The sequence below is a fragment of the Triticum dicoccoides genome, chromosome 6A (assembly GCF_002162155.2).
Source record: "Triticum dicoccoides isolate Atlit2015 ecotype Zavitan chromosome 6A, WEW_v2.0, whole genome shotgun sequence".
In the NCBI taxonomy this organism is placed as follows: Eukaryota; Viridiplantae; Streptophyta; class Magnoliopsida; order Poales; family Poaceae; genus Triticum; species Triticum dicoccoides.
Window position 1 is genome coordinate 95,691,741 of NC_041390.1, and position 26,916 is coordinate 95,718,656.

A 26,916-nucleotide genomic window follows, 5' to 3' on the forward strand; every position below is an offset into this window, starting at 1 on the left:
GGAGCATCAAGTGTTGATGGTCAACAAGACCGCCAGTTTCAAGAAAAAGGGAAAAGGGAAGAAGAAGGGGAACTTCAAGAAGAACAGTAAGCAAGTTACTGCTCATAGGAAATAAAGTTATTATTTATTTCCTTATATCATGATGAATGTTTATTATTCATGCTAGAATTGTATTAACCGGAAACATAATACATGTGTGAATACATAGACAAACAGAGTGTCACTAGTATGCCTCTACTTGACTAGCTCGTTAATCGAAGATGGTTATGTTTCCTAGCCATAGACATGAGTTGTCATTTGATTAACGGGATCACATCATTAGGAGAATGATGTGATTGACTTGACCCATTCCATTAGCTTAGCACTTGATCGTTTAGTTTGTTGCTATTGCTTTCTTCATAACTTATACATGTTCCTATGACTATGAGATTATGCAACTCCCGTTTACCGGAGGAACACTTTGTGTGCTACCAAACGTCACAACGTAACCGGGTGATTATAAAGGTGCTCTACAGGTGTCTCCGAAGGTACTTGTTGGGTTGGCATATTTCGAGATTAGGATTTGTCACTCCGATTGTCGGAGAGGTATCTCTGGGCCCTCTCGATAATGCACATCACTTAAGCCTTGCAAGCATTGCAACTAATAAGTTAGTTGCGGGATGATGTATTACGGAACGAGTAAAGAGACTTGCCGGTAACGAGATTGAACTAGGTATGGAGATACCAACGATCGAATCTCAGGCAAGTAACATACCGATGACAAAGGGAACAACGTATGTTGTTATGCGGTCTGGCCGATAAAGATCTTCGTAGAATATGTGGGAGCCAATATGAGCATCCAGGTTCCGCTATTGGGTATTGACCGGGGACATGTCTCGGTCATGTCTACATAGTTCTCGAACCTGTAGGGTCCGCACGCTTAAAGTTTCGGTGACGACTATATTATGAGTTTATGTGATTTGATGTACTGAAGGTACTTTAGAGTCCCGGATGAGATCGGGGACATGACGAGGAGTCTCGAAATGGTCTAGACGTAAAGATCGATATACTGGACGACTATATTCGGACATCGGAAAGGTTCTGAGTGATTCGGGTATTTTCGGGGGTACCGGGGAGTTACGGGAATACGAGGAAGAAGTAATGGGCCTCATGGGCCAAGTGGTGGAAGAGAGGAGGCAGGGCGCGCGACCCCCCTAGCCCAAACCGAATTGGACTAGGGGGCCGGCCCCCCTTTCCTCCTTTTCCTCCTTCTCCTTCCTTCTCCTTCTCCTCCTTCCTTTCCTCCTCCTAGTAGGAGTAGGAAAGGGGAGTCCTACTCCTACTAGGAGGAGGACTCCTCCTCCTGGCGCGCCCATAGAGGGCCGGCTAGCCTCCCCCCTTGCTCCTTTATATACAGGGGCAGGGGGCACCTCTAGACACACAAGTTGATCAGTTGATCTCTCCCAGCCGTGTGCGGTGCCCCCCTCCACCATATTCCACCTCGGTCATATCGTAGCGGTGCTTAGGCAAAGCCCTGCGTCAATAGAAACATCATCATCGTCACGATGCCGTCGTGCCGAGGAACTCTCCCGTGAAGCTCTACTGGATCGGAGTTCACGGGACGTCATCAAGCTGAACGTGTGCTGAACTCGGAGGTGCCGTGCGTTCGGTACTTGGATCGGTCGGATCGTGAAGACGTACGACTACATCAACCGCATTGTGCTAACGCTTCTGCTTTCGGTCTACGAGGGTACGTGGACAACACTCTCCCCTCTCGTTGCTATGCATCACCATGATCTTGCGTGTGCGTAGGAATTTTTTTGAAATTACTACGTTCCCCAACAATATTCATGCCTCAATCATGAGCTCTCAAGAGAAATCATTATTCAATATTTTATCCTCGGCTTTCTCTCGATAATCGCTCCATGCTCGATACTTCATGCACTGGTTCTTTTATGATGAAGACAATTGAATTCAAATGGGATTTATTGGAAAGAATTAAACGCAACTCTGAAGATTGGGACCTCGACGAAGGTAAGGAGTGAGGTATAACACCTAAGTTTCATTGTGTTAAATCTTTTGTGGATACTGATGCTTTCCGTGAATTTAACACTAAATATGGACTTGACTCTGAGATAGTAGCTTATTTTTGTGAATCCTCCCATTGAAGTAAAAGTAGTTGCACATATTAGAGTTGAATAAAAGACTATCATTTATAATGATCCTGTTGTTCCTACTGCTTATATTGAGAAACCACCTTTCCCTATTAGAATGAAGGATCATCCTAAAGCTTCAACTGTGGTACGTAAGAGTAATACTAGAACACCTACTCCCGCTGAGAAAATTAAAGTTGAACCCAGTGTTGCTATGGTTAAAGATCTCTTGGCCGATAATATTGATGGGCATGTTATTTACTCCCGTGATGAAGCTCCTAGAATTGCTAGACCCGATACTAAAAATAAACATAGACCTGTTGTAGGCATGCCTGTTATTTCTGTTAAAATAGGAGATCATTGTTATCATGGCATATGTGATATGGGTGCTAGTGCAAGTGCAATACCCCATTCCTTATATAAAGAAATTATGCATGATATTGCACCCGCTGAGTTAGAAGAAATTGATATTACAATTAAGCTTGCCAATAGAGATACTATTTCATTGGTTGGGATTGTTAGAGATGTTGAAGTCTTGTGTGGGAAAGTTAAATATCCTGCTGATTTTCTTGTTCTTGGTTCTCCACAAGATAGCTTTTGTCCCATTATATTTGGTAGACCCTTCTTGAATACTGTTAATGCTAAGATAGACTGCAATAAGGATATTGTTTCTGTTGGTTTAGGGGATATGTCTTATGAATTTAATTTTGCTAAATTTCGTAGACAACCCATTGATAAAGAATTCCCTAGTAAAGATGAAATTATTGGTCTTGCTTCTATTGCCGTGCCTCCTAGTGATCCTTTAGAACAATATTTGCTAGACCATGAAAATGAAATGTTTATGAATGAAAGAAGGGAACTAGATGAAGTATTCTTTAAATAGGGACCTATTTTGAAACACAACTTGCCTGTTGAAATCCTAGGGGATCCTCCTCCACCTAAGGGTGATCCTGTGTTTGAGCTTAAACCTTTACCTAATACTCTTAAATATGCTTATCTAGATGAGAAAGAGATATATCATGTTATTATTAGTGCTAACCTTTCAGAGCATGAAGAAAAGAAATTATTGAAAACTCTGAAGAAGCACCGTGCTGCTATTGGATATACTCTTGATGATCTTAAGGGCATTAGTCCCACTCTATGCCAGCACAAAATAAAATTGGAGAAAGACACGAAACCGGTTGTTGATCACCAACGATGGTTAAATCCTAAGATGAAAGAAGTGGTAAGAAAAGAAGTACTAAAGCTTCTAAAGGCAGGTATAGTTTATCCCGTTGCTGATAGTCAGTGGGTAAGTCATGTCCATTGTGTCCCTAAGAAGGGAGGTATTACTGTGGTTCCTAAAGATGAATTGATCCCACAAAGAATTGTTACATGTTATAGAATGGTAATTGATTTCCACAAATTAAATAAAGCTACTAAAAAGGATCATTACCATTTACCTTTTATTGATCAAATGCTAGAAAGATTGTCCAAACATACACATTTTTGCTTTCTAGATGGTTATTCTGGTTTCTCTCAAATACCTGTGTCAAAAGAGGATCAAGAAAAGACAAGTTTTACTTGCCCTTTCGGTACCTTTGCTTATACACGTATGCCTTTTGGTTTATGCAATGCACCTGCTACTTCTCAAAGATGTATGACTGCTATATTCTATGACTTTTGTGAAAAGATTGTTGAGGTTTTCATGGATGATTTCTCCGTTTACGGAACTTCTTTTGATGATTTCTTAAGCAACCTTGATCGAGTTTTGCAGAGATGTGAAGAAACTAATCTTGTCTTAAATTGGGAGAAATGCCACTTTATGGTTAACGAAGGTATCGTCTTGGGGCATAAAATTTCTGAAAGAGTCATTGAAGTTGATAAAGCTAAAGTTGATGCTATTGAAAAGATGTCATGTCCTAAGGACATTAAAGGTATAAGAACTTTCCTTGGTCATGCCAGTTTTCATAGGAGGTTCATTAAGGACTTCTCAAAAATTTCTAGGCCTCTGACGAATATCTTACAAAAAGATATTCCTTTTGTTTTTGATGATGACTGTGTAGAAGCATTTGAAATACTTAAGAAAGCTTTGATTTCTGCACCTATTGTTCAACCTCCTGATTAGAATTTACCATTTGAAATTATGTGTGATGCTAGTGATTATGTTGTAGGGGCTATTCTAGGACAAAGAGTTGATAAGAAATTAAATGTTATTCGATATGCTAGTAAAACTCTAGATAGTGATGAAAGAAATTATGCTACTACTGAAAAAGAATTTTTAGCAGTCGTGTTTGCTTGTGATAAGTTCAGACCTTATTTGTTGATTCTAAAGTAACTATTCACACTGATCATGTTGCTATTAAATATCTTATGGAAAAGAAAGATGCTAAACCTAGACTTATTAGATGGGTTCTCTTGCTACAAGAATTTGATTTGCATATTATTGATAGGAAGGGAGCTGAGAACCCCGTTGCAGACAACTTGTCTAGGTTAGAGAATGTTCTTGATGACCCACTACCTATTGATGATAGCTTTCCTGATGAACAATTAGCTGTGATAAATGCTTCTCGTACTCCTCCATGGTATGATGATTATGCTAATTATATTGTTGCTAAGTTTATACCACCTAGTGTCACATACCAGCAAAAGAAAAAGTTCTTCTATGATTTAAGACATTACTTCTGGGATGATGACCCACATCTTTATAAAGAAGGAGTAGATGGTGTTATTAGACGTTGTGTACCTGAGCATGAACAGGAACATATCCTACGCAAGTGTCACTCAGAGGCCTATGGAGGACACCATGCTGGAGATAGAACTGCACATTAGGTATTGCAATCTGGTTTTTATTGGCCGACTCTCTTCAAGGATGCCCGTAAGCTTGTTTTGTCTTGTGATTGATGTCAAAGAACTGGTAATATTAGTAGATGTCAAGAAATGCCTATGAAATATTCACTTGTTATTGAACCATTTGATGTTTGGGGCTTTGATTATATGGGACCGTTTCCTTCCTCTAATGGGTACACACATATTTTAGTTGCTCTTGATTACATTACTAAGTGGGTAGAAGCTATTCCAACTAGTAGTGCTGATCATAACACCTCTATTAAGATGCTTAAAGAAGTTATTTTTCTGAGGTTTGGAGTCCCTAGATATTTAATGACTGATGGTGGTTCACATTTTATTCATGGAGCTTTTCATAAAATGCTTGCTAAGTATGATGTTAACCATAGAATTGCATGTCCTTATCACCCACAGTCTAGTGGTCAAGTAGAACTGAGCAATAGAGAGCTTAAATTAATTTTGCAGAAGACTGTTAATAGATCTAGGAAGAATTGGTCGAAGAAACTTGATGATGCATTATGGGCCTATAGAACTGCATACAAAAATCCCATGGGCATGTCTCCGTATAAAATGGTTGATGGAATGGCATGTCACTTACCTCTTGAACAAGAACATAAGGCATATTCGGCCATTAAAAAGCTCAATCATGATTTCAAACTTGCAGGTGAGAAGAGGCTTTTTGACATTAGCTCACTTGATGAATGGAGAGCCCGGGCTTATGAGAATGCCAAACTGTTTAAAGAAAATGTTAATAGATGGCATGACAAAAGGATACAAAAACGTGAGTTTAATGTAGGTGATTATGTATTATTATACAACTCTCGTTTAAGATTTTTTGCAGGCAAACTCCTCTCTAAATGGTAAGGTCCTTACGTCATCGAGGAGGTCTATCGTTCCGGTGCCATAAAAATCAACAACTTCAAAGGAACAAATTTGAGGGTGGTGAACGGTTAAAGAATCAAACATTATGTCTTAGGTAATCCCATAAATGTTGAAACTAATGTTATTGAAACCATAACCCTGGAAGAATACATAAGGGACACTTTCCAGAATGTTTTAGACTCCGAAAAGGAATAGGTACGTGGTACGGTAAGTAAACCGTCTCCAAAATAGTTCTAATGGCAATTTTTCTCCTTTTGGAATATTTAAGAAAATAGGAAAATAAGAAGTAGTCCAGAAAGGACACGAGGCTTCCACGAGGGTGGAGGGCACGCCCTACCCCCTGGGCGCGCCCCCTGCCTCGTGGGCACCTCATCTGATCTCCGGACTATGTTTTCTTGCACGATACTTCTTTTGGTCGGTAAAAAATCATTATATAATCTCCCGAAGGTTTTGACCACCATACCAGGAAAAATCCTCTGTTTTTGTTTCAAGCTGTTTCTGCAGCAGATCTAGAGCAAGATGTCTTCTCAAGAGTCAATCGGGGAGAGTCGGGTGTCTCATTTGATACCGGGGCCAAGAGCAAACAGCAATGCTGACCACTTTGGTCCCTCAACTGATGAAGAGATGGAAGCCGACTTGAAAAGATAGATGACATGGAGGAGGATCAAGAAGTTACTTCTCGTTTCTGAGCCGGATTCACGATGGGGGAACTACAGAGCTCAGCTATTCCAAACTCGGTCATCCCTTCCAACGTTAGATTTCTTTCTTATGAAAATATGAAAAAGAGTGTTACTTGTTCTTCCGCAGGTATGCAACATCCTTGGGTGAAAGGAGCTTTAGCCGTCACGGGCAAACTCCGTAAGGAAATAATGGACCTCAAGCAGCAAGTAAATAAGCTCGAGGAAGAGAATCGTATCCTGAGGGGCATCATCGCCAAGAATATCACATCACCACCCCCGAAGAAAGAGACATAAACACATGGGTATGGGCACTTCCCTTGGCAACTGCCAAGCTTGGGGGAGTGCCCCGGTATCGTATCAACACCACACTTTTATCTTTACTGTTTTTCTTAGTTCGATCCTTTTGGTAATATCTTGATCTAGTAGAATAAACTTTTAGTATGATCTAGTTTTGAGTTTTGCTTTATGATCCTTCTATGTAATTGAGTCCGTGAGATATATATATATATATATATATATATATATATATATATATATATATATAATAAGGATTATTGTTGAGTCAAGGGCTTGATTATCTTGCTATGATCTTGAGGGAATAAAATAAAAGAGAAAGAATAAAAGGAAATAAATAGATCATATGGATCTTATGGAGAGTAATGACTTCACATCTAAAGAGTATGATGAATAAAAGTTCTTGAGAGTTGAAAAACATAGGTTTGGTCATCATTGCAATTAATAGGAAGTAATAAAGAAAGAGAGGTTTTCACATATAAATATACTATCTTTGACATCTTTTGTGATTGTGAGCACTCATTAAAATATGATATGCTAAAGAGTTGATGTTGGACAAGGAAGACAATGTAATGGGTTATGGTTTCTTACATCTGAATAAATTGTATTGTCATGGATCATCCAACATGTTGAGCTTGCCTTTCCCTCTCATGCTAGACAAATTCTTTGCACCAAGTAGAGATACTACTTCTGCTTCCAAATATCCTTAAACCCAGCTTTGCCATGAGAGTCCACCATATCTACCTATGGATTGAGTAAGATCCTTCAAGTAAGTTGTCATCGTTGCAAGCAATAAAAATTGCTCTCTAAATATGTATGATTTATTAGTGTGGAGCAAATAAGCTTTATACGATTTTGTGATGTGGAAGAAATAAAAGCGACGGACCGCATAACAAAGGTCCATATCACAAGTGGCAATATAAAGTGACGTTCTTTCGTATTAAGATTTTGTGCATCCAACCATAAAAGTGCATGACAACCTCCGCTTCCCTCTGTGAAGGGCCTATCTTTTATTCGTGTCTATTACTTCATATAAGAATCATGGTGATCTTCACCTTTCCCTTTTACATTTTATCCTTTGGCAAGCACAATGTGTTGGAAAGATCCTGATATATATAGCTAATTGGAGGTGAGTTTTCATGAACTATTATTGTTGACATTACCCTTGAGGTAAAAGGTTGGGAGGCAAAACAATAAGCCCCTATCTTTCTCTGTGTCCGATTAAAACTTCATAAACATACATATTGCATGAGTGTTAGCAATTCTGAAAGACTAAATGATAGTTGAGTATGTGGACTTGCTGAAAAGCTCTTATATTGACTCTTTCCGATCATATGATAAATTGCAATTACTTCAATGACTGAGATTATAGTTTGTTGGTTCTCAATGAAGTTTCTGATTCATACTTGAAATTGTGATTGAATTATTACTTTAGCATAAGAGATCATATGACAATATATATACATACATACATATATATATATATATATGTTGCTGTTATAATAATGATCATGATGCCCTCATGTCCATATTTTATTTTATCGAAACCTCTATCTCTAAACATGTGGACATATTTTTCGATATCGACTTTCGCTTGAGGACAAGCGAGGTCTAAGCTTGGGGGAGTTGATATGTCCATTTTGCATCATGCTTTCATATCAATATTTATGTCATTATGGGCTCTTATTACACATTATATCACAATATTTATGCCTATTATGTCTTATTTTACAAGGTTTACATGAAGAGGGGGAATGCCGGTAGCTGGAATTCTGGGCTGGAAAAGGACAAAATATTAGAGACCTATTATGCACATCTCCAAAAGTCCTGAAACTTCATGGGAGCACGTTTCAGAATATATAAAAAATATTGGGCGAAAGAAGTACCAGAGGGGGGCCACCCACCGTCCACGAGGGTGGGGGCGCGCCCTACCCCCTAGGCGTGCCCACCTGCCTCGTGGGCCCCCTGGCAGCCCTCTGATGCCCATCTTTGGCTATATGGAGTCTTTTGTGGAGGAAAAAATCATAAGCAAGCTCACGGGATGAAACTCCGCCGCCACGAGGCGGACCCTTGGCGGAACCAATCTAGGGCTCCGGCGGAGCTGTTCTGCCGGGGAAACTTCCCTCCGGGAGAGGGAAATCATCACCATCGATCATCTCATCACGAGTGGGTCAATCTCCATCAACATCTTCACCGGGACCATCTCATCTCAATCCCTAGTTCATCTCTTGTATCCAATCTTTTTCTCAAAACCTCAGATTGGTACCTGTGGGTTGCTAGTAGTGTTGATTACTCCTTCTAGTTGATGCTAGTTGGTTTATTCGGTGGAAGATCATATGTTCAAATCCTTTATGCATTTTAATACCCCTCTGATTATGAACATGAATATGATTTATGAGTAGTTACATTTGTTCCTGAGGACATGGGAGAAGTCTTGCTATAAGTAGTCATGTGAATTTGGTATTCGTTCGATATTTTGATGAGATATATGTTGTCTTTCCTCTAGTGGTGTCATGTGAACGTCGACTACATGACACTTCACCATTGTTTGGGCCTAGAGGAAGGCATTGGGGAGTAATAAGTAGATGATGGGTTGCTAGAGTGACAGAAGCTTAAACCCTAGTTTATGAGTTGCTTCGTAAGGGGCTGATTTGGATCCATATGTTTCATATTATGGTTAGTGACGGTGTCCTGGACTAGGGAGTACTCACCACGTTGTCTCCCTGTCAGTTAGATTGGCCCGAGGACCCCATGGCCGTATACTCATGGGCCAGTTCCGACAGCTGCCGCATACAAGGAAGATTTCACAAGACTTGGTGGTCAAGACAAGGACTCCTCCCCCACCGGCGTATTCGGCTAGGACTCTTGTTATCCTAGGCCTCTGGTGCATTATATAAACCAGGGCCAGGCTAGTCAATAGATATACAAACAATCATAATCATAGGCTAGCTTCTAGGGTTTAGCCTGTATGATCTCGTGGTAGATCAACTCTTGTAATACTCATATCATCAAGATCAATCAAGAAGGAAGTAGGGTATTACCTCCATCGAGAGGGCCTGAACCTTGGTAAACATCATGTCCCCTATCTCCTGTTACCATCGACCTTAGACGCATATTTCAGGACCCCCTACCCAAGATCTTTGAGAGTTCCGCTGGCAAAAGGATCGATGGCTCATCTACAGATTAACTGCGACATCGACATCTTCATCACCGGCTCGACTGGTCACCTTGGCTTGACCGAGGACCGTGCCCTGACTCTGATCCTCATGTTCGGACGAGGGCCTTCTTCAACACCAACTCCGATCTCTATCAAGATCATGGAGGAATTGTCTGTGGAGCTCGGGGGCTCAACATCAACATTGCCCTCGGGCGACCCTGCTGTTTTTCTAGACAACGAACGCATATCCGCCGCCACTGCCTCCTCGAGTGTCGTTTTAACGGTCGCTTCGGTGGAATTGTGAGGAATCGAGTCTACAACAACCCTGGAAAATTTCATCGAGTTCCGATGGAGGAATCTCTGACAATCTACGATACACTAGAGCCGTGTCAAATCCAGACGGGAATCTGGACGAGTTTAGGACGTGGTCTCCAGAGCCCAGCTCGGAAGTCCTTTGGAATATCCAACCGTTAATCTTCTGCGGAATTTCCATATCTACCACCCCTCAAAATTTCAGCTTGATCCGACCGTACAAACTCCGGGAACCTTCCGATTAGTGCATCACTTTTTAGATTTGTTTCCTGCGCGCATACGGATCCTACTCGAATTCATGTTTCTTTATGAATGTGGTATTTGACAACCTTTTTAAATGGAATTTTCTTCTAAGGTATTGTGCGTTGTTTTTAACACGCGCCCATAAATTTTTAATCCTCCTCTGAGGCAATCTTCGCCATCACGCTGGTGCCAAACTAGTCCGGCAATATAGCTCCATGACTGCCGACCTGCGCTAGACATGTCGTCGCTTTTTAAGTTGAGCTCAACTTCTTCAGATCCTCACCTCGGCGAGCCGAGTAAGAGTTCGGAATCGCCAAGGATAAATCATCACCAACATCGCCGCCCCACGGATTACACGGAGCAGGCACACCGGCATCGCCGCATGGTCACTTCATCAAACCAGCATTGGCCGCGTCACAAGTTACGACCTGGGTCAGCATGGCCGCACAGTTGCTTCTTCGAGCCAATGTCCAGCACGGCAAACTACTTCAACACCTCGGCTGACATGGCAGCTACAACAACTCCTCACCGGCCTGCTCCGTCACCTCGGCTAGACCCGGGACTTCGCTATTTCTTCATCAACATACTCCAGTGACTTCGGCGTCACCAGCCGACCAGTTTCTTCATGTTAGCTGGACTGAGGGCTTCGCCTTGGCAAGCCAACCTTTGCCAGCATCACCAGGCCATCGCTTTATCGCCCTTCAGGCAATGGGTGTGCAGATCGATTCCCGATTTTGGGAGTCGCTTTTTCTTCGGAATTCTACAACAAATAAACCAGGTGTTATTAATCCTAACAATTTTTGCTTGTTGGGTTTATTTTTCTTAAGGAATTATAACTCTAATTTGTTCCATCATCTGTACACAGGTATATCATATGGCGGACACATTAAAAGCGGTCGCGTGGTGGTTCGGTCAGTTTCCACACATAGTTCGGCGAACGCCGAATCCGGAGCCCGGACCGCCCTGCAAATTAAGGCTTTGTCACGCCTTCACTACGTCACCCTGACGCTCTGCATCGACATTGGCTTCGGTGCCAGGCCACATTTCTTTAAATAAATTATTTTGCGTAAAGCAATTATGCAAGGATTATATATATATATATATATATATATATATATTATTATTTCCTGGACCACACTGTTTTATGTGTGCAGGTAATCGATTTTGACTGCGTTAGGTAGTCACTACTCCGGAGTGCCGAACTCCTTGCTTGGACACCTCGAACGTGGGGGCTGGGACCTCGGCCATGCCGAGGACTGCGAACCTTGTCGGATCTATCACAGATCAATGGGCGTCTTCGTCCCGCCACAAGCCCGAATCGCGTCATCAACACCGAGCACATTAACAAGCTAAGTAGCTTTCATGCTAAAAAAACTTTCAATTTTAAATATTGTTCGGTTCGAACAAGCATTATACTTCTCGGCACAAAGTTTTTTGTGACAAAGTTCCTTGTCAAAACTTTGTTTGTGATGCACATATTCAAATACCCCGTTTATTTGGGGGCTCCCTTGATGGAGCTTTTCCTCTTGCATATGATTATACATGTACGGCTTTGTTTCTTGTTCGTGTATTACGCCACAATATGCACCATATTGACCTAAGCGATTTGCAAGCTGGGTTGCCTCGCTCCTGTGTTTACCCCTATGTTCCCGATTGTTCGGCTAGGGAGTAAAGGAAGCACCTCTGCGATTGTCACGACCGTGGCATCCGAGCTCTGACCTCAGACTGGGTGAAGCCGAAAGCTAGCGCTCTTATTGTTTTCAATCATGGTCGGCACACAACAGAACTCATGAGTACAAAAAATCTATTGCACAAGTCTCATAGTATTAATGAGCACCGAAGAAAGGTATCGGTGGGGGTACTATTTTCTTCGAAGATGCTTGTTACACTTCGTCAGTAATATAACATAAGTTCTCTGAGCATGCTTTGTCTGTTACAGCCTTATGGCCTGATTGCCTGGTCATCGGAAACACCGTCGATACTCTCGACAGGTGGAGTACATGACACTTTTCGGCCCTTGGCTGAAGAGGGAGAAGCCGATAGTCGGTTAAGACATGTTTAAAGTTCGGGTGAACACATATATGATATAAGTATTTCGGTACATACAATCATTATACATAAATTTCTTTTACCCAAGTCACTTGGGGGATCTTAAAATTTATATGAGCTATTTTATAGTAAATGTGTTTTCTTCCTGGTCGTTGCAAAGTCTTTTTCTACCGCTCCTTTTTCGACTCGAGTTTATGGTCAATAGCCGGATAGCCTGTCTTCTCTCTGAAAGCCGCTTGAGTTTAGTTTGCTAAACTGACCTCGGAGAAGTACTCCTCCTTTGGGATAAAGAGCTTGAAGCCGTAGGCTGACCCGCATGAAGTCTTGAGATCGGATGTGTCATGTTAAAGCACGACAGAAGCACAATTTTTTTTTTCCAATTTTCAGATTGGCACCGAACACTTGATGTTGTTCGGACGTCAAGTTTTTACTGACGTTTTTTGGTTTTCCAAGATTATGGCACTTTTAGACTATTTGTGTGATTTCGGCACAAGTCTCGCAGTGCAACACCGGACACCTTTAGAGATTCGGCAAAAACATTCTCGGATATTGCCATATATGCATCGGTTTCGAATTGTGTCTTCGATCAATAGTTGGGTTGCTCGGCTCCTGCGCTTGCCTCCTATGTTCCGCTTTGTTCGGCTAGGTGTGCAAAGGGAGAACCACTGCGATTGTGCCTCCAACTCACATGGTTAAGCACCTCAGTGGAGAAAGCCGAAAACTTACTATCACAATAAGCGTGAACTGGTCAGCGATCTGATGACTGTGTTAAATGACGGGCCATTCATAACATTGGCCGAACTGTTTACGGCTTGACCTCGACTGTCGCCGAACACTACCGGGGGCTAGTAACTGGCCTCCCAAACTAAATTCTCAATTTTTTGCTCTTACATTAGGGTTGAGGTTTCATGATCATGCTTAGCATGACAACCCATAGAAAGGAACTGATAGCGGGACTATTTTCTTTGGAAGACATTTCTTATGTTAAAACAGTGATATAAAATATCTCTCTGCGTACCTTTGTTTATAAAACCGTATGGCCAGATTGCCTTGTTTGTCGTAAATCTTTGCCCTCATAAAGGCTTTATAAAGTAGGACAAACACTCCTCGGCTACTGGCCGAGGAGGGGGAAGCCGATGGTCGGTCACCAAAGTTTTGTACAATACGGATCCGAGCATTAATGACGTAAAGTACTTGGATACATAGAGTTATTACACATAATTTATGATTTTACTATGGATATCGATCCTTAATTCGGCCACACGTGCCCGCATTAAGGCTCGGGGCTACTTGGCTTCAGGCTTATTATTTACAAATATTAAAGGGGCACATCGATCCCCTGATCTGGTGTTGCCACCCGACCAGTGTCTCGGGGGCTACTGCATTGCCTATCCAATGCAGGAAATTTTAAGTGCAATATAGTTTCCGAGGAGATTATGATCCTCAGGTTGGTCGGGCGCACCAAACCTGAGTCTCGAGGACTGAGCATGCCACTTTTTGTGTCCTGAAGTATTCTGCCGAGCTAGGACTTGATCCTCAGGCCGATTTTGCAAATCAACCTAAGTCTCAGCGGCTACTGGGATCAGCGGTCTTACGTCATCCTTCAGGTGCATCTCGGGTTTTAGACTGATACACACCTTGAGGGCTACTGGCTATATATCTTGACAGAGAATAAATTGCACCAATCAAAAATATTGACAAAAAATCGACCCATAGTCGGGGTGGTGCACCACCTCGGAAGCAGTCCGGCATAAAGCTCAGGCGCGAGTGTCTAGCTCCATAGAGGGCATTTCTGGCATTAAGCTCGGCTAAACTCCTTCGACTTTTTTGAACCAAGGTGATATGACACCTCGGATATAGTCCGGCGTTGGAGCCTGGATACAGTCCGACGTTGGAGCTCGGATACATTTCGGCGTTGGAGCTCGGAAAGCGGCCCGGCATTGATGCTCGGCTGCAAAAGATACCTCGAATGTAGTCCGGCGTTGGAGCTCAAACGCAAGAGGACACCGCCCGGGAACAACTTCAAACCCGAGGTGTGGCATAAAAATAACAAGGAATTGATAAAGGCCGAAGACTTAAAGGGCTCCTCGGATACCCGACGTGTGAGATCTTCATATTTAGCTCGGCAAACCTCAAGATAGAAGATGGGAAGATTTGTTGAACCAGTTTTCAAGACCGACGACCGAAGACAAAGAACAGTTCAGAATAATCGAGGAGCGTCCCCAACTTGAAGACCAGTTCAGGGGGCTACTGACGGTGTCCTAGACTAGGGGGTACTCACCACGTCGTCTCCCTGTCAGTTAGATTCGGCCGAGGATCCCCATGGTCGTATACTCATGGGCCAGTTCGGACAGCTGCCACATACACCGAAGATTCCACAAGACTTGGTGGTCAAGACAAGGACTCCTCCCCCACCGGTGTATTCGGCTAGGACTCTTGTTATCCTAGGCCTCTGGTGCATTATATAAACTAGGGCCAGGCTAGTCGATAGATATACAAACAATCATAATCATAGGCTAGCTTCTAGGGTTTAGCCTCTATGATCTCATGGTAGATCAACTCTTTTAATACTCATATCATCAAGATCAATCAAGCAGGAAGTAGGGTATTACCTCCATCGAGAGGGCCCGAACCTGGGTAAACATCGTGTCCCCTGTCTCATGTTACCATCGACCTTAGACACAAAGTTCAGGACCCCCTACCCGAGATCCGCCGGTTTTGACACTGACAGTTAGGTTTACATTAATACTTCTATTGTAGTTGCGGATGCTTGCAATAGGGGTTAATCATAAGTGGGATGCTTGTCCAAGGTGTTGGAAATATGCCCTAGAGGCAATAATAAAAGCATTATTATTATATTTCCTTGTTCATGATAATTGTCTTTATTCATGCTATAATTGTGTTATCCGGAAATCGTAATACATGTGTGAATAATAGACACCAACATGTCCCTAGTAAGCCTCTAGTTGACTAGCTCGTTGATCAACAGATAGTCATGGTTTCCTGACTATGGACATTGGATGTCATTGATAACGAGATCACATCATTAGGAGAATGATGTGATGGACAAGACCCAATCCTAAACATAGCACAAGATCGTATAGTTCGTTTGCTAGAGTTTTCCAATGTCAAGTATCTTTTCCTTAGACCATGAGATCGTGTAACTCCCAGATACCGTAGGAGTGCTTTGGGTGTACCAAACGTCACAACGTAACTGGGTGACTATAAAGGTATACTACGGGTATCTCCGAAAGTGTCTCTTGGGTTGACATGGATCAAGACTGGGATTTGTCACTCCGTATGACGGAGAGGTATCACTGGGCCCACTCGGTAATGCATCATCATAATGAGTTTAGAGTGACCAAGTGTCTGGTCACGGGATCATGCATTATTGTACGAGTAAAGTGACTTGCCGGTAACGAGATTGAACGAGGTATTGGGATACCGACGATCGGATCTCAGGCAAGTAACATACCGATTGACAAAGGGAATTGTATACGGGGTTGCTTGAATCCTCGACATCGTGGTTCATCCGATGAGATCATGGAGGAGCATGTGGGAGCCAACATGGGTATCCAGATCCCGCTGTTGGTTATTTACTGGAGAGCGATCTCGGTCATGTCTACATGTCTCCCGAACCCGTAGGGTCTACACACTTAAGGTTCGCTGATGCTAGGGTTATAGGGATATGTATATGCAGTAACCCGAATGTTGTTCGGAGTCCTGGATGAGATCCCGGACGTCACGAGGAGTTCCGGAATGGTCCGGAGGTAAAGAATTATATATAGGAAGTGCTATTTCGGGCATCGGGACAAGTTTCGGGGTCACCGGTATTGTACCGGGACCACCGGAAGGGTCCCGGGGGTCCACCGGGTGGGGCCACCTGTCCCGGGGGGCACATGGGCTGTAGGGGGTGCGCCTTGGCCTACATGGGCCAAGGGCACCAGCCCCAAGAGGACCATGCGCCTAGGGTTTCAAGGAGGGAAGAGTCCCAAAGGGGGAAGACACCCCTAGGTGCCTTGGGGAGGAGGGATTCCTCCCCTTGGCCGCACCCCCCTAGGAGATTTGATCTCCTAGGGCCGGCGCCCCCCCCCCCTTGGCCCTCCTATATATAGTGGGGAGATGGAGGACTTCTTACCTTGATCTTTGGTGCCTCCCTCTCCCTCTCCAACACATCCTCCTCCTCCATAGTGCTTGGCGAAGCCCTGCCGGAGTACTGCAGCTCCATCAACACCACGCCGTCGTGCTGCTACTGGAGCCATCTCCCTCAACCTCTCCTTTCCCCTTGCTAGATCAAGAAGAAGGAGACGTTACGCTGACCGTACGTGTGTTGAAGGCGGAGGTGCCGTCCGTTCGGCGCTAGGATCTCCGGTGATTTGGATCTCGTCGAGTACGCCTTCCTCATCCCCGTTCTTTGAACGCTTCCGCGCGTGATCTACAAAGGTATGTAGATGCAATCCGATCACTCGTTGCGAGATGAACTCCTAGATGGATCTTGGTGAAATCGTAGGAAAAATTTTGTTTTCTGCAACGTTCTCCAACACAAGGAAGGGCAGTACCCAAGCACCGGTCCACCCAGATATCAAATTATCAAAGTACCGAATGCGAATCATATGAACATGATGAAAACTAGCTTAACGATAATTCCCATGTCTCCTCGGGAGCGTTTTCCTTTATATAAGAGTTTGTCCAGGCTTGTCCTTTGCTACAAAAAGGATTGGTCCATCTTGCTGCACCTTATTTACTTTTACTATTTGTTACCCGTTGCAAATTACCTTTTCACAAAACTATCTGTTACCGATAATTTTGGTGCTTGCAGAGAATACCTTGCTGAAAACTGCTTATCATTTCCTTCCGCTCCTCGTTGGGTTCGACACTCTTACTTATCAAAAGGACTACGATAGATCCACTATACTTGTGGGGCATCAGAGGGCGCTCCTAGGGGGTAGGCGCGGCCCCACCCTCGTGGGCCCCTCGTAGCTCCACCGACGTACTTCTTTCGCCTATATATACTCTTATACCCTAAAAACATCCAGGGGAGCCACAAAACCACTTTTCCACCGCCGCAACCTTCTGTACCCGTGAGATCCCAACTGGAGGCCTTTTTTGGCGATCTGCCGGAGGAGGAATCGATCACGGAGGGCTTCTACATCAACACCATAGCCTCTCCGATGATGTGTGAGTAGGTTACCACAGACCTTCGGGTCCATAGTTATTAGACGGATGGCTTCTTCTCTCTCTTTGATCTTCAATACAAAGTTCTCCTCGATGTTCTTGGAGATCTATTCGTTGCAATATTCTTTTGCGGTGTGTTTGCCGAGATCCGATGAATTGTGGATTTATGATCAAGTTTATCTATGAACAATATTTGGTGCTTCTCTGAATTCTTATATGCATGATTTGATATCTTTGCAAGTCTATTCGAATTATCGGTTTAGTTTGGCCTACTAGATTGATCTTTCTTGCAATGGGAGAAGTGCTTAGCTTTGGTTTCAATCTTGTGGTGTCCTTTCCCAGTGACAGTAGGGGCAGCAAGGCATGTATTGTATTGTTGCCATCGAGGATAAAAAGATAGGGTTTATATCATATTGCTTGAGTTTATCCCTCTACATCATGTCATCTTGCCTAAAGCATTACTATGTTCTTATGAACTTAATAGTCTAGATGAATGCTGGATAGCGGTCGATGTGTGTAGTAATAGTAGTAGATGCAGAATCATTTCGGTCTACTTAACACGGACGTGATGCCTATATTTGATAATCATGCCTAGATATTCTCATAACTATGCGCGTTTCTATCAATTGCTTGGCAGTAATTTGTTCACCGACCATAATACATGCTATCATGAGAGAAGCCACCGGTGAAACCTATGGCCCCGGGTCTATTTTATATCATATAAGTTTCCGATCTACAATTCTAGTTTACTATTTATTTTATTTTGCAATCTTTACTTTTCATTCTATACAACAAAAATACCAAAAATATTTATCTTATTATCTCTATCAGATCTCACTTTTGCAAGTGACCGTGAAGGGATTGACAACCCCTTTATCGCGTTGGTTGCGAGGTTCTTGATTGTTTGTGCAGGTACTAGGCGACTTGCGTATAGTCTCCTACTGGATTGATACCTTGGTTCTCAAAAACTGAGGGAAATACTTACGCTACTTTGCTGCATCACCCTTACCTCTTCAAGGGAAAACCAACGCATGCTCAAGAGGTAGCACTAACTACCTTATATGTGTTGCAGCGAAACAATGGGAAGCACTGAGGTTTACTATCGTGGTTAGCACGTGCATGGTCCGTTGTCTAATAGCACATTATTGTGCAATTGCAGGAACCATTCTAATATTTTGGTTTTTAACAATTTGGTCTTGCACATGTAGGTCCTGCTGTCAGAGGTTTGGACCCACTGTTCAACCCTTTTTGCATATGGGGAAATGAGTTGTCCATGAATATCAATCAAATCAAGAACTCAGAAAGATAGTTAGGATAAAAAAATTAGCGACAAAAAACAACAAGATCTTTGTCTGCACAATGACGAAGACATCAGTTCACTACAAGATGGTACTAACTATTATACCTTGCCTTTTTTTATTCCTTTGCCCCGTTTCCAATTTAGAGAAGACATTTATGCACATCCTTGTTTTCAAGCCTTTCCAAAGCAGTTCACTAATGATTACCTCTCAAACCACCTCTATGGTCAGGAGGTGAGGAAGGTTTTCATACAACGCCCACGGTTCAATATTGAAGTGTTCCTGAAGAGGACGAAGGACGGACGGTCAATCATCCACAGGCACTGGCATAAAGTTGGAAAGACCTTCAACATGAATGAAGGCTCAATATTTGCCTTCCGCTTCAACAGTTTTCCAGATGAGATGCATCTGTCTATATACCATCTATGATGCTAATTTCGAAAGGTTCTACATGTTGCATGTCAAACTTGGTGCTGGTGCAGTTGTGTAATGGGGTAGCTGAGTGCTGAAGCTATATCATGATGTACTCTGGTGTATTTCAATTATGAAATTTTGCTTCCTTAATATAGAAATGAAATATATTACGTGCTTAATATGAATGCCAATTAGATTAATAAATGGATTATTAATAATAGGGCAATTAGCATGCTAATGGCGAATTAGCCTGCTAATTGGGTTTTGCTATTGCAAATGATTATTGAAAAAATACTGTGGGCGATGACCTTAGGCAACACACACAGTTTATAGGAATAAACTATGTTGGATCAATGAACAATCACACACGACTTTCTCTTGAAAACTGCTTGCGTTAGGCCACCTTGTGCAAACGTTTACCACATAAAAACTGTGTGTGATGGACATCCTTTGCCACACAGTTTCTTTTATGGACCGTGTGTGATACATTCAATGACGCCAATAATTTAACGGGAAAAATTGTGTGTGATGTACCTGTGAACGGAAACGTTTTCCTTGGAGCGACTGTGTGGGATGTACATACGAATGAAAAAGTTTAGCGGGTACTGACTGTGGGGATGTACTTGTGACCGGAAACAATTTTGCCGTATAATTGTATTTTTTAGCTCTACTGTACGTATTTCTGTATTTGAGGGCTCGCTGGTCGCACACGACCCCATTTTGCCGAGCGTGTGTGCTAGGAGGGCATATCCCCGACGATTTCTGGGTCGTGTGGGAAGGACCCCCCCTATCACCCACACTCACTAGGCGACGGTTCCAAATGTCATCGTGGAAAGGGGTTAGAAACAGTTTGTATAGGACCGACACGTACCAGTGAGTCAAAGAAAGGGTTCTCGCCTGTGTTACAAGGTGTGAAGTTGAGTCAGACTCAATGCCTGACCATTGCAGAAGATAGAGAGAAAATGAAAGTCATTCCCTATGCCTCAGTCATAGGTTCTATCATGTATGCTATGTTGTGTACCAGACCTGACGTGTGCCTTGCTATAAGTCTAGCAGGGAGGTACCAGAGTAATCTAGGAGTGGATCACTGGACAGCGGTCAAGAACATCCTGAAATACCTGAAAAGGACTAAGGATATGTTTCTCGTTTATGGAGGTGAGAAAGAGCTCGTCGTAAATGGTTACGTTGATGCTAGAATTAACACTGATCGGGATGACTCTACGTCACAGATCGAATATGTATTTATATTGAATGGTGGAGCTGTCAGTTGGTGCAGTTCCAAGCAGAGCGTCATGGCCGGATCTATGTGTGAAGTGGAGTACATAGCTGCTTCTGAAGCAGCGAATGAAGGAGTTTGGATGAAGGAGTTCATATCCGATATAGGTGTAATACCTAGTGCATCGGGTCCAATGAAAATCTTTTGTGACAATATTGAAGCAATTGCCTTGGCGAAGGAATCCAGATTTCACAAAAGAGCCAAACACATCAAGAGACGCTTCAACTCCATCCGCGATCAAGTCAAGGAGGGAGAAATAGAGATTTGCAAAATACATACGGATCTGAATGTGGCAGACCCATTGACTAAGCCTCTTCCACGAGCAAAACATGATTAGCACCAAGACTCCATGGGTGTTAGAATCATGACAATGTAATCTAGATTATTGACTCTAGTGTAAGTGGGAGACTGGACGAAATATGCCCTAGAGGCAATAATAATGTTGTAATTTATATTTCCTTATATCATGACAAATGTTTATTACTCATGCTAGAATTGTATTAACCGGAAACTTGATACATGTGTGGATACATAGACAAAACACAGTGTCCCTAGTAAGCCTCTACCAGACTAGCTCGTAAATCAAAGATGGTTAAGTTTCCTAACCATAGACATGTGTTGTCATTTGATGAATAGGATCACATTATTAGGAGAATGATGTGATGGACAAGACCCATCTATTAGCTTAGTATAATGATCATTAAGTTTTATTGCTACTGCTTTCTTCATGTCAAATACATGTTCCTCCAACTATGAGATTATGCAACTCCCGGACACCGTAGGAATGCCTTGTGTGCTATCAAACGTCACAACATAACTGTGTGATTATAAAGATGCTCTACACGTATCTTCGAAGGTGTCTGTTGCGTTGGCATAGATCGAGATTAGGATTTGTCACTCCCAGTATCGGAGAGGTATCTCTGGGCCCTCTCGGTAATGCCCATCATATGAAGCCTTGCAAGCAAAGAGACTAATGATTTAGTTGTGGGATGTTGTATTATGGAACAAGTAAAGAGACTTGCCGCTAACGAGATTGAACTAGGTATGAAGATACCGACGATCGAATCTCGGGCAAGTAACATACCGATGACAAAGGGAACAACGTATGTTGTCATTACGGTTTGATCGATAAAGATCTTCATAGAATATGTGGGAGCCAATATGAGCATCCAGGTTTCGCTATTGGTTATTGACTCGAGAGGTGTCTCGGTAATGTCTACATAGTTCTCGAACCCGTAGGGTCCGCACGCTTAACATTCGATGACGATTTATATTGGTTGAGTTATGTGATTTGATGACCGAATATTTTTCGGAGACCCGGATGAGATCATGGACATGACGAGGAGTCTCGAAATAGTCGAGAGGTAAAGATTGATATATTGGACAACAGTATTTGGACACCGAAAGTGTTCTGGGCGTGCCGAGTACATATCTGAGTACTAGGGGGTTACCGGAACCCCCCGGGGGAAGATATGGGCCACATGGGAGATAGGAGGGCAGGCAAGGAAGGCCACAAGAGATGGCACGCCCCCCCCAAGGGTAGTCCGAATTGGACTAGGGGAGGGGGCGCCACCCCTTTCCTTCTCCTCCTCCATCTCCTTCCCCCTTTCCCCTTCCGGTAAAAGGAAAGGAGGGCGAATTGGACTAAGAGTCCAAGTGGGAATCCGCCCACTTGGCGCGCCCTAGGCTGGCCTCCTCCCCTCTCCCTCCTTTATATACGGGAGAGGGGGCGCTCCAAGGACACACAATTGTTCCAAGCTGCGTGCGGCGTCCCCCTCCACAGTTTACACCTCCGGTGATATTTTTGTAGTGCTTAGGCGAAGCCCTGCGTGGATAACTTCATCATCACCGTCACCACGCTGTCGTGGTGACGGAACTCATCTTCCTCCTCAACGCTCTACTAAATCAAGAGTTCTAGGGATGTCATCGAGCTGAACATGTGCAAAACTTGGAGGTGTCGTACGTTCGGTGCTTGATCGGTTGAATCGAGAAGACGTTCGACTACATCAATCACTTTAACTAACACTTCCACTTTAGGTCTACGAGGGTACATGGACATATTCTCTCCCTCTCGTTGCTACGCATCTCCTAGATAGATCTTGCGTGATCGTAGGAAATTTTCGGAATTGCATGCTACATTCCCCAACAATATTGGTGATATGTTAGCATTTAATGAAGCAATCAGTAAACATGCCCTTATTGAAGTTCCCCTTAAGGGCAGAAAATTTACCCGGAGAAACATGCAAGACTCCCATTGCTAGAAAAACTAGATTGGTGCTTCACTTCAGAAGCCTGGTGTGACGACCAAAGACCGACGCTCCAGAAGCATTCAGTTATTTTGTTCTCGTCGGGTGATTAAGTTTTGCTGTTGCATTTTATCATGGCATCATGTGCATTGCATCCGCATGTTTTCATAAAACATGGAGTCGTTCGTAGTTGCCGCTTCTCTCCTTGTCTCCGTGGCATGTCGTCGGACCGTTTGTCTTTGTTGACCATTCTCAGTCCAACCACATGCTTGACCTCGTCAGCTTGATCCCTCTTTGCATAGTGCATCGACCCCTCACCCGTGTCCGAAACTTCCCCGAACCAACCCGGGCTGTCGCTACCGATGGGTCCGAATCATCCCCAAGCATCCCTAACATATCTCCGGTTCTTTGTTGGACTCCCTTATGATTGGATGGACCAAATAGCCCCTAACCCAACCACCTACTGTATATAACAACTCCCCCTAGTCCATTTCTAGACCAAACCCTAATTCCTAGGAAGTTTGTCCCTCGCGCCGCCCCCAGCAACATATCCCTCAGGATCTCACCCGAGCCAACCCACAGCCACGCCTCTCGTTCCCTCCTCGATCTAGATCGAGGATCTCGACCCCGAGCCTCCCCATGAACTCCTCGCTACTGCTTCCCCGCCGGAGTTCCTAGCCAGCAGCAACAACTACCAGGCCGTCTTGCACCATCCCGTACTCCTCTCTCCCACAAACCCTCCCTGACCTCATCTTTTATCCTCTCTCTCTCTCTCATAGATAGGATCCCAACCCGCGGCCGAGGACCCCAACCCTGGCATCTACATCACCAAGCCGCCTCCCCGCCCTCGAGTCCGTCCAGGTCCGCAAGTTCCACTGTCCGCCATCACCGGAGCTTGGCTTCATGGACTTCCCTGATGCATCCATCGCCAGCAACTGCTAAATTCGATCCATCCCCAACAGATCCGCCTCAAGCTCACCACAGCTCCTCCCCACCGTCCTTGCCCTGCCTCCAGGACCAGCCGGAGCCCCACCATCGCCAGAGTCCCACGCCGCCCCACCTGCTCCTTCAAGTCCTGCCAGCGCCATGCCCCGCAACCCCTTCTGCTGCTACTGCTGCTCTGCTCTGTCGAAGAAGACGGCGAGCACCTGCCCGAGCCAGTAGCGCCATTGACCGCTGATATTCTCCAATGTATCTATAATTTTTTATTGTTCCATGCTATTATATTATCAATCTTGGATGTTTTATAATCATTTTATAGTCGTTTTATATCATTTTTTGATACTAACCTATTGACATAGTGCCAAGTGCCAGTTGCTGTTTTTTGCATGTTTTTTACATTGCAGAAAATCAATACCAAACAGAGTCCAAATACAATGAAACTTTACGAAGATTTTTTTGGACCAGAAGACACATAATGGGCCCTGGCTACGCCTGGGGGTGCTCCGAGGTGAGCACAACCCACCAGGGCGCTCTAGGAGGCCCAGGCATGCCCTGGTGGGTTGTGCCCACCTCGGGTGCCCCCCGGACCGCCTCTTTGCTCTATAAATACCCCAATATTCCAAAAACCCTAAAGGCATCGACGAAAATCAATTCCAGCCACCGCATAGTCCAGAACCACCAGATCCAATCTAGACACCATCTTGGATGGGGTTCACCACCTCCATTGGTGCCTCTCCGATGATGCGTGAGTAGTTCTTTGTAGACCTTCAGGTCCGTAGTTAGTAGCTAGATGGCTTCCTCTCTCTCTCGTTTGATTCTCAATACAATGGTCTCTTGGAGATCCATATGTTGTAACTCTTTTGTGATGTGTTTGTTGGGATCCGATAAACTTTGAGTTTATGATCAGATCTATCGCTTTTTATATTCATGAAAGTATTTGAGTTTCTTTGATCTCTTTTATGCATGATTGCTTATAGCCTCGTATTTCTTCTCCGATATTTGGGTTTTTTTGGCCAACTTGATCTATTTATCTTGCAATGGGAAGAGGTGCTTTGTAGTGGGTTCGATCTTACGGTGCTTGATCCCAGTGACAGAAGGGGAACCGGCATGTCTGTATCGTTGGTACTAAGGATAAAACGATGGGGTCTATCTCTACATAGACAGATCTTGTCTACATCATGTCATCGTTCTTATTGCATTACTCCGTTTCTCCATGAACTTAATACACTAGATGCATGCTGGATAGCCGTTGATGTGTGGAGTAATCGTAGTAGATGCAGGCAGGAGTCAGTCTACTAATCTTGGATGTGATGCCTATGTAATGATCCTTGCCTGGATATCATCATGAGTATTTGAAGTTCTATCAATTGCCCAACAGTAATTTGTTCATCCATTGTTTGCTATTTTTCTTGAGAGAAGCCACTAGTGAAACCTACGGCCCTCGGGTCTCTTTCTCATATTATTTGATTTTGCGATCTATTTTCCCGTGCTTTTATTTTCAGATCTATTAATACAAAAATACTTTGCTGCAATTTATTTCATTTTGCGTTCGGTCTATCAATCTACAACTTTATCTCATGTCCGTTTTCCCATCTTGGAGTGCCACTACCCGAAAGGGATTGACAACCCCTTTTACACGTCAGGTTGCGAGTAGTTGTTATTTGTGTGCAGGTGTTATTTACATTGTGTTGCTTGGTTCTCCCACTGGTTCGATAACCTTGGTTTCACATCTGAGGGAAATACCTACCGCCGCTGTGCTGCATCATCCCTTCCACTTTGGGGAAATACCGACGTAGCTTCAAGCGACATAAAATGGAATTTCTGGCGCCGTTATCGGGGAGGATCTTCAACAAATACCAGGTTCCTAATCACAAATCTCATCTCCTCGCAATTTACTCTATTTGTCTCTTGTTTTCCTCTCCCGCAATTCACAAAAAATTGCCATTTTATTCGCCCCTCTTTTTCATTCGTCATTTTCTTGCCAGATCTATTTCTTGCTTTCTAGTCATAATGGCTAGCGTGCCTACTCCTCCTTTGTCACCAGATTTTGAAGTCCTTTACTTCAAGCAAAGACAAGGAGAAAATTTGAAAGATGCTTGGTATAGGCTTATTGAATATTATCGTATTTGCAACTTAAAGGGGGACGCTAAGATCTTGCTTCGTAATTTTTACATAGGATTGGCTTTCCATCATAGAAAACTCATAGATTTTGCCGCTAAAGTGAATTTTATTGAGCTTGATGCCAATGTTGCCTTTGAAATTTTAGAAGGAATTTTGGGTTTTCCACCTCAAAAGAAGGGGTTCTCTTTCACCCCAGAGGGTGTTCAAATGTTAGATAAACTTGGTGATTTGCATAAACATATGGTTGAGATACAAAAATATAATGATCCCCTCAAACATCTCAATGGTAGTATCAATCGCATGAATACCTTGATTACTCTTTGCAACAAGCGATTGGATATTTTGGATCTAAAGATGGTTTCTTTTCCAGAGAATTTAGGGAAGCGTAAAGAGCCTCCCGGGTTTGAGAAAACCCTTACAAAAGTTGCCAAAACTTCGGAAGACAAAACTTAGATCCTTGCTTTATGCCTAGCTAAGGGCGTAAAACTATAGCACTTGTTGGAGGCAACCCAATGAATAAAATTTATTTTCGCTTTTTTGCTTGCTGTTCTTGAGCGATTGCACAATTATGCTACTGTTACGAATGTGTTTTTTGTGTTTTAATTAGTGTTTGTGCCAAGTAAAGCCTTTAAGATCTTCTTGGGTGATAGTTGTTTGATCTTGCTGAAGAAATAGAAACTTTTGCACTCACGAAAACAGTTCTCATTTTTAACCAAAGAGCGATAAAATACCAATTCCTTTTTCAATAGATTAAAATACAAACTTCTCAGGTCTTCCTAATATTTCAGAATTTTTGGAGTTATAGAAGTATTCAAAATAGTCAGATTGCTACAGACTGTTGTGTTTTGACAGATTCTATTTTCTTTGCA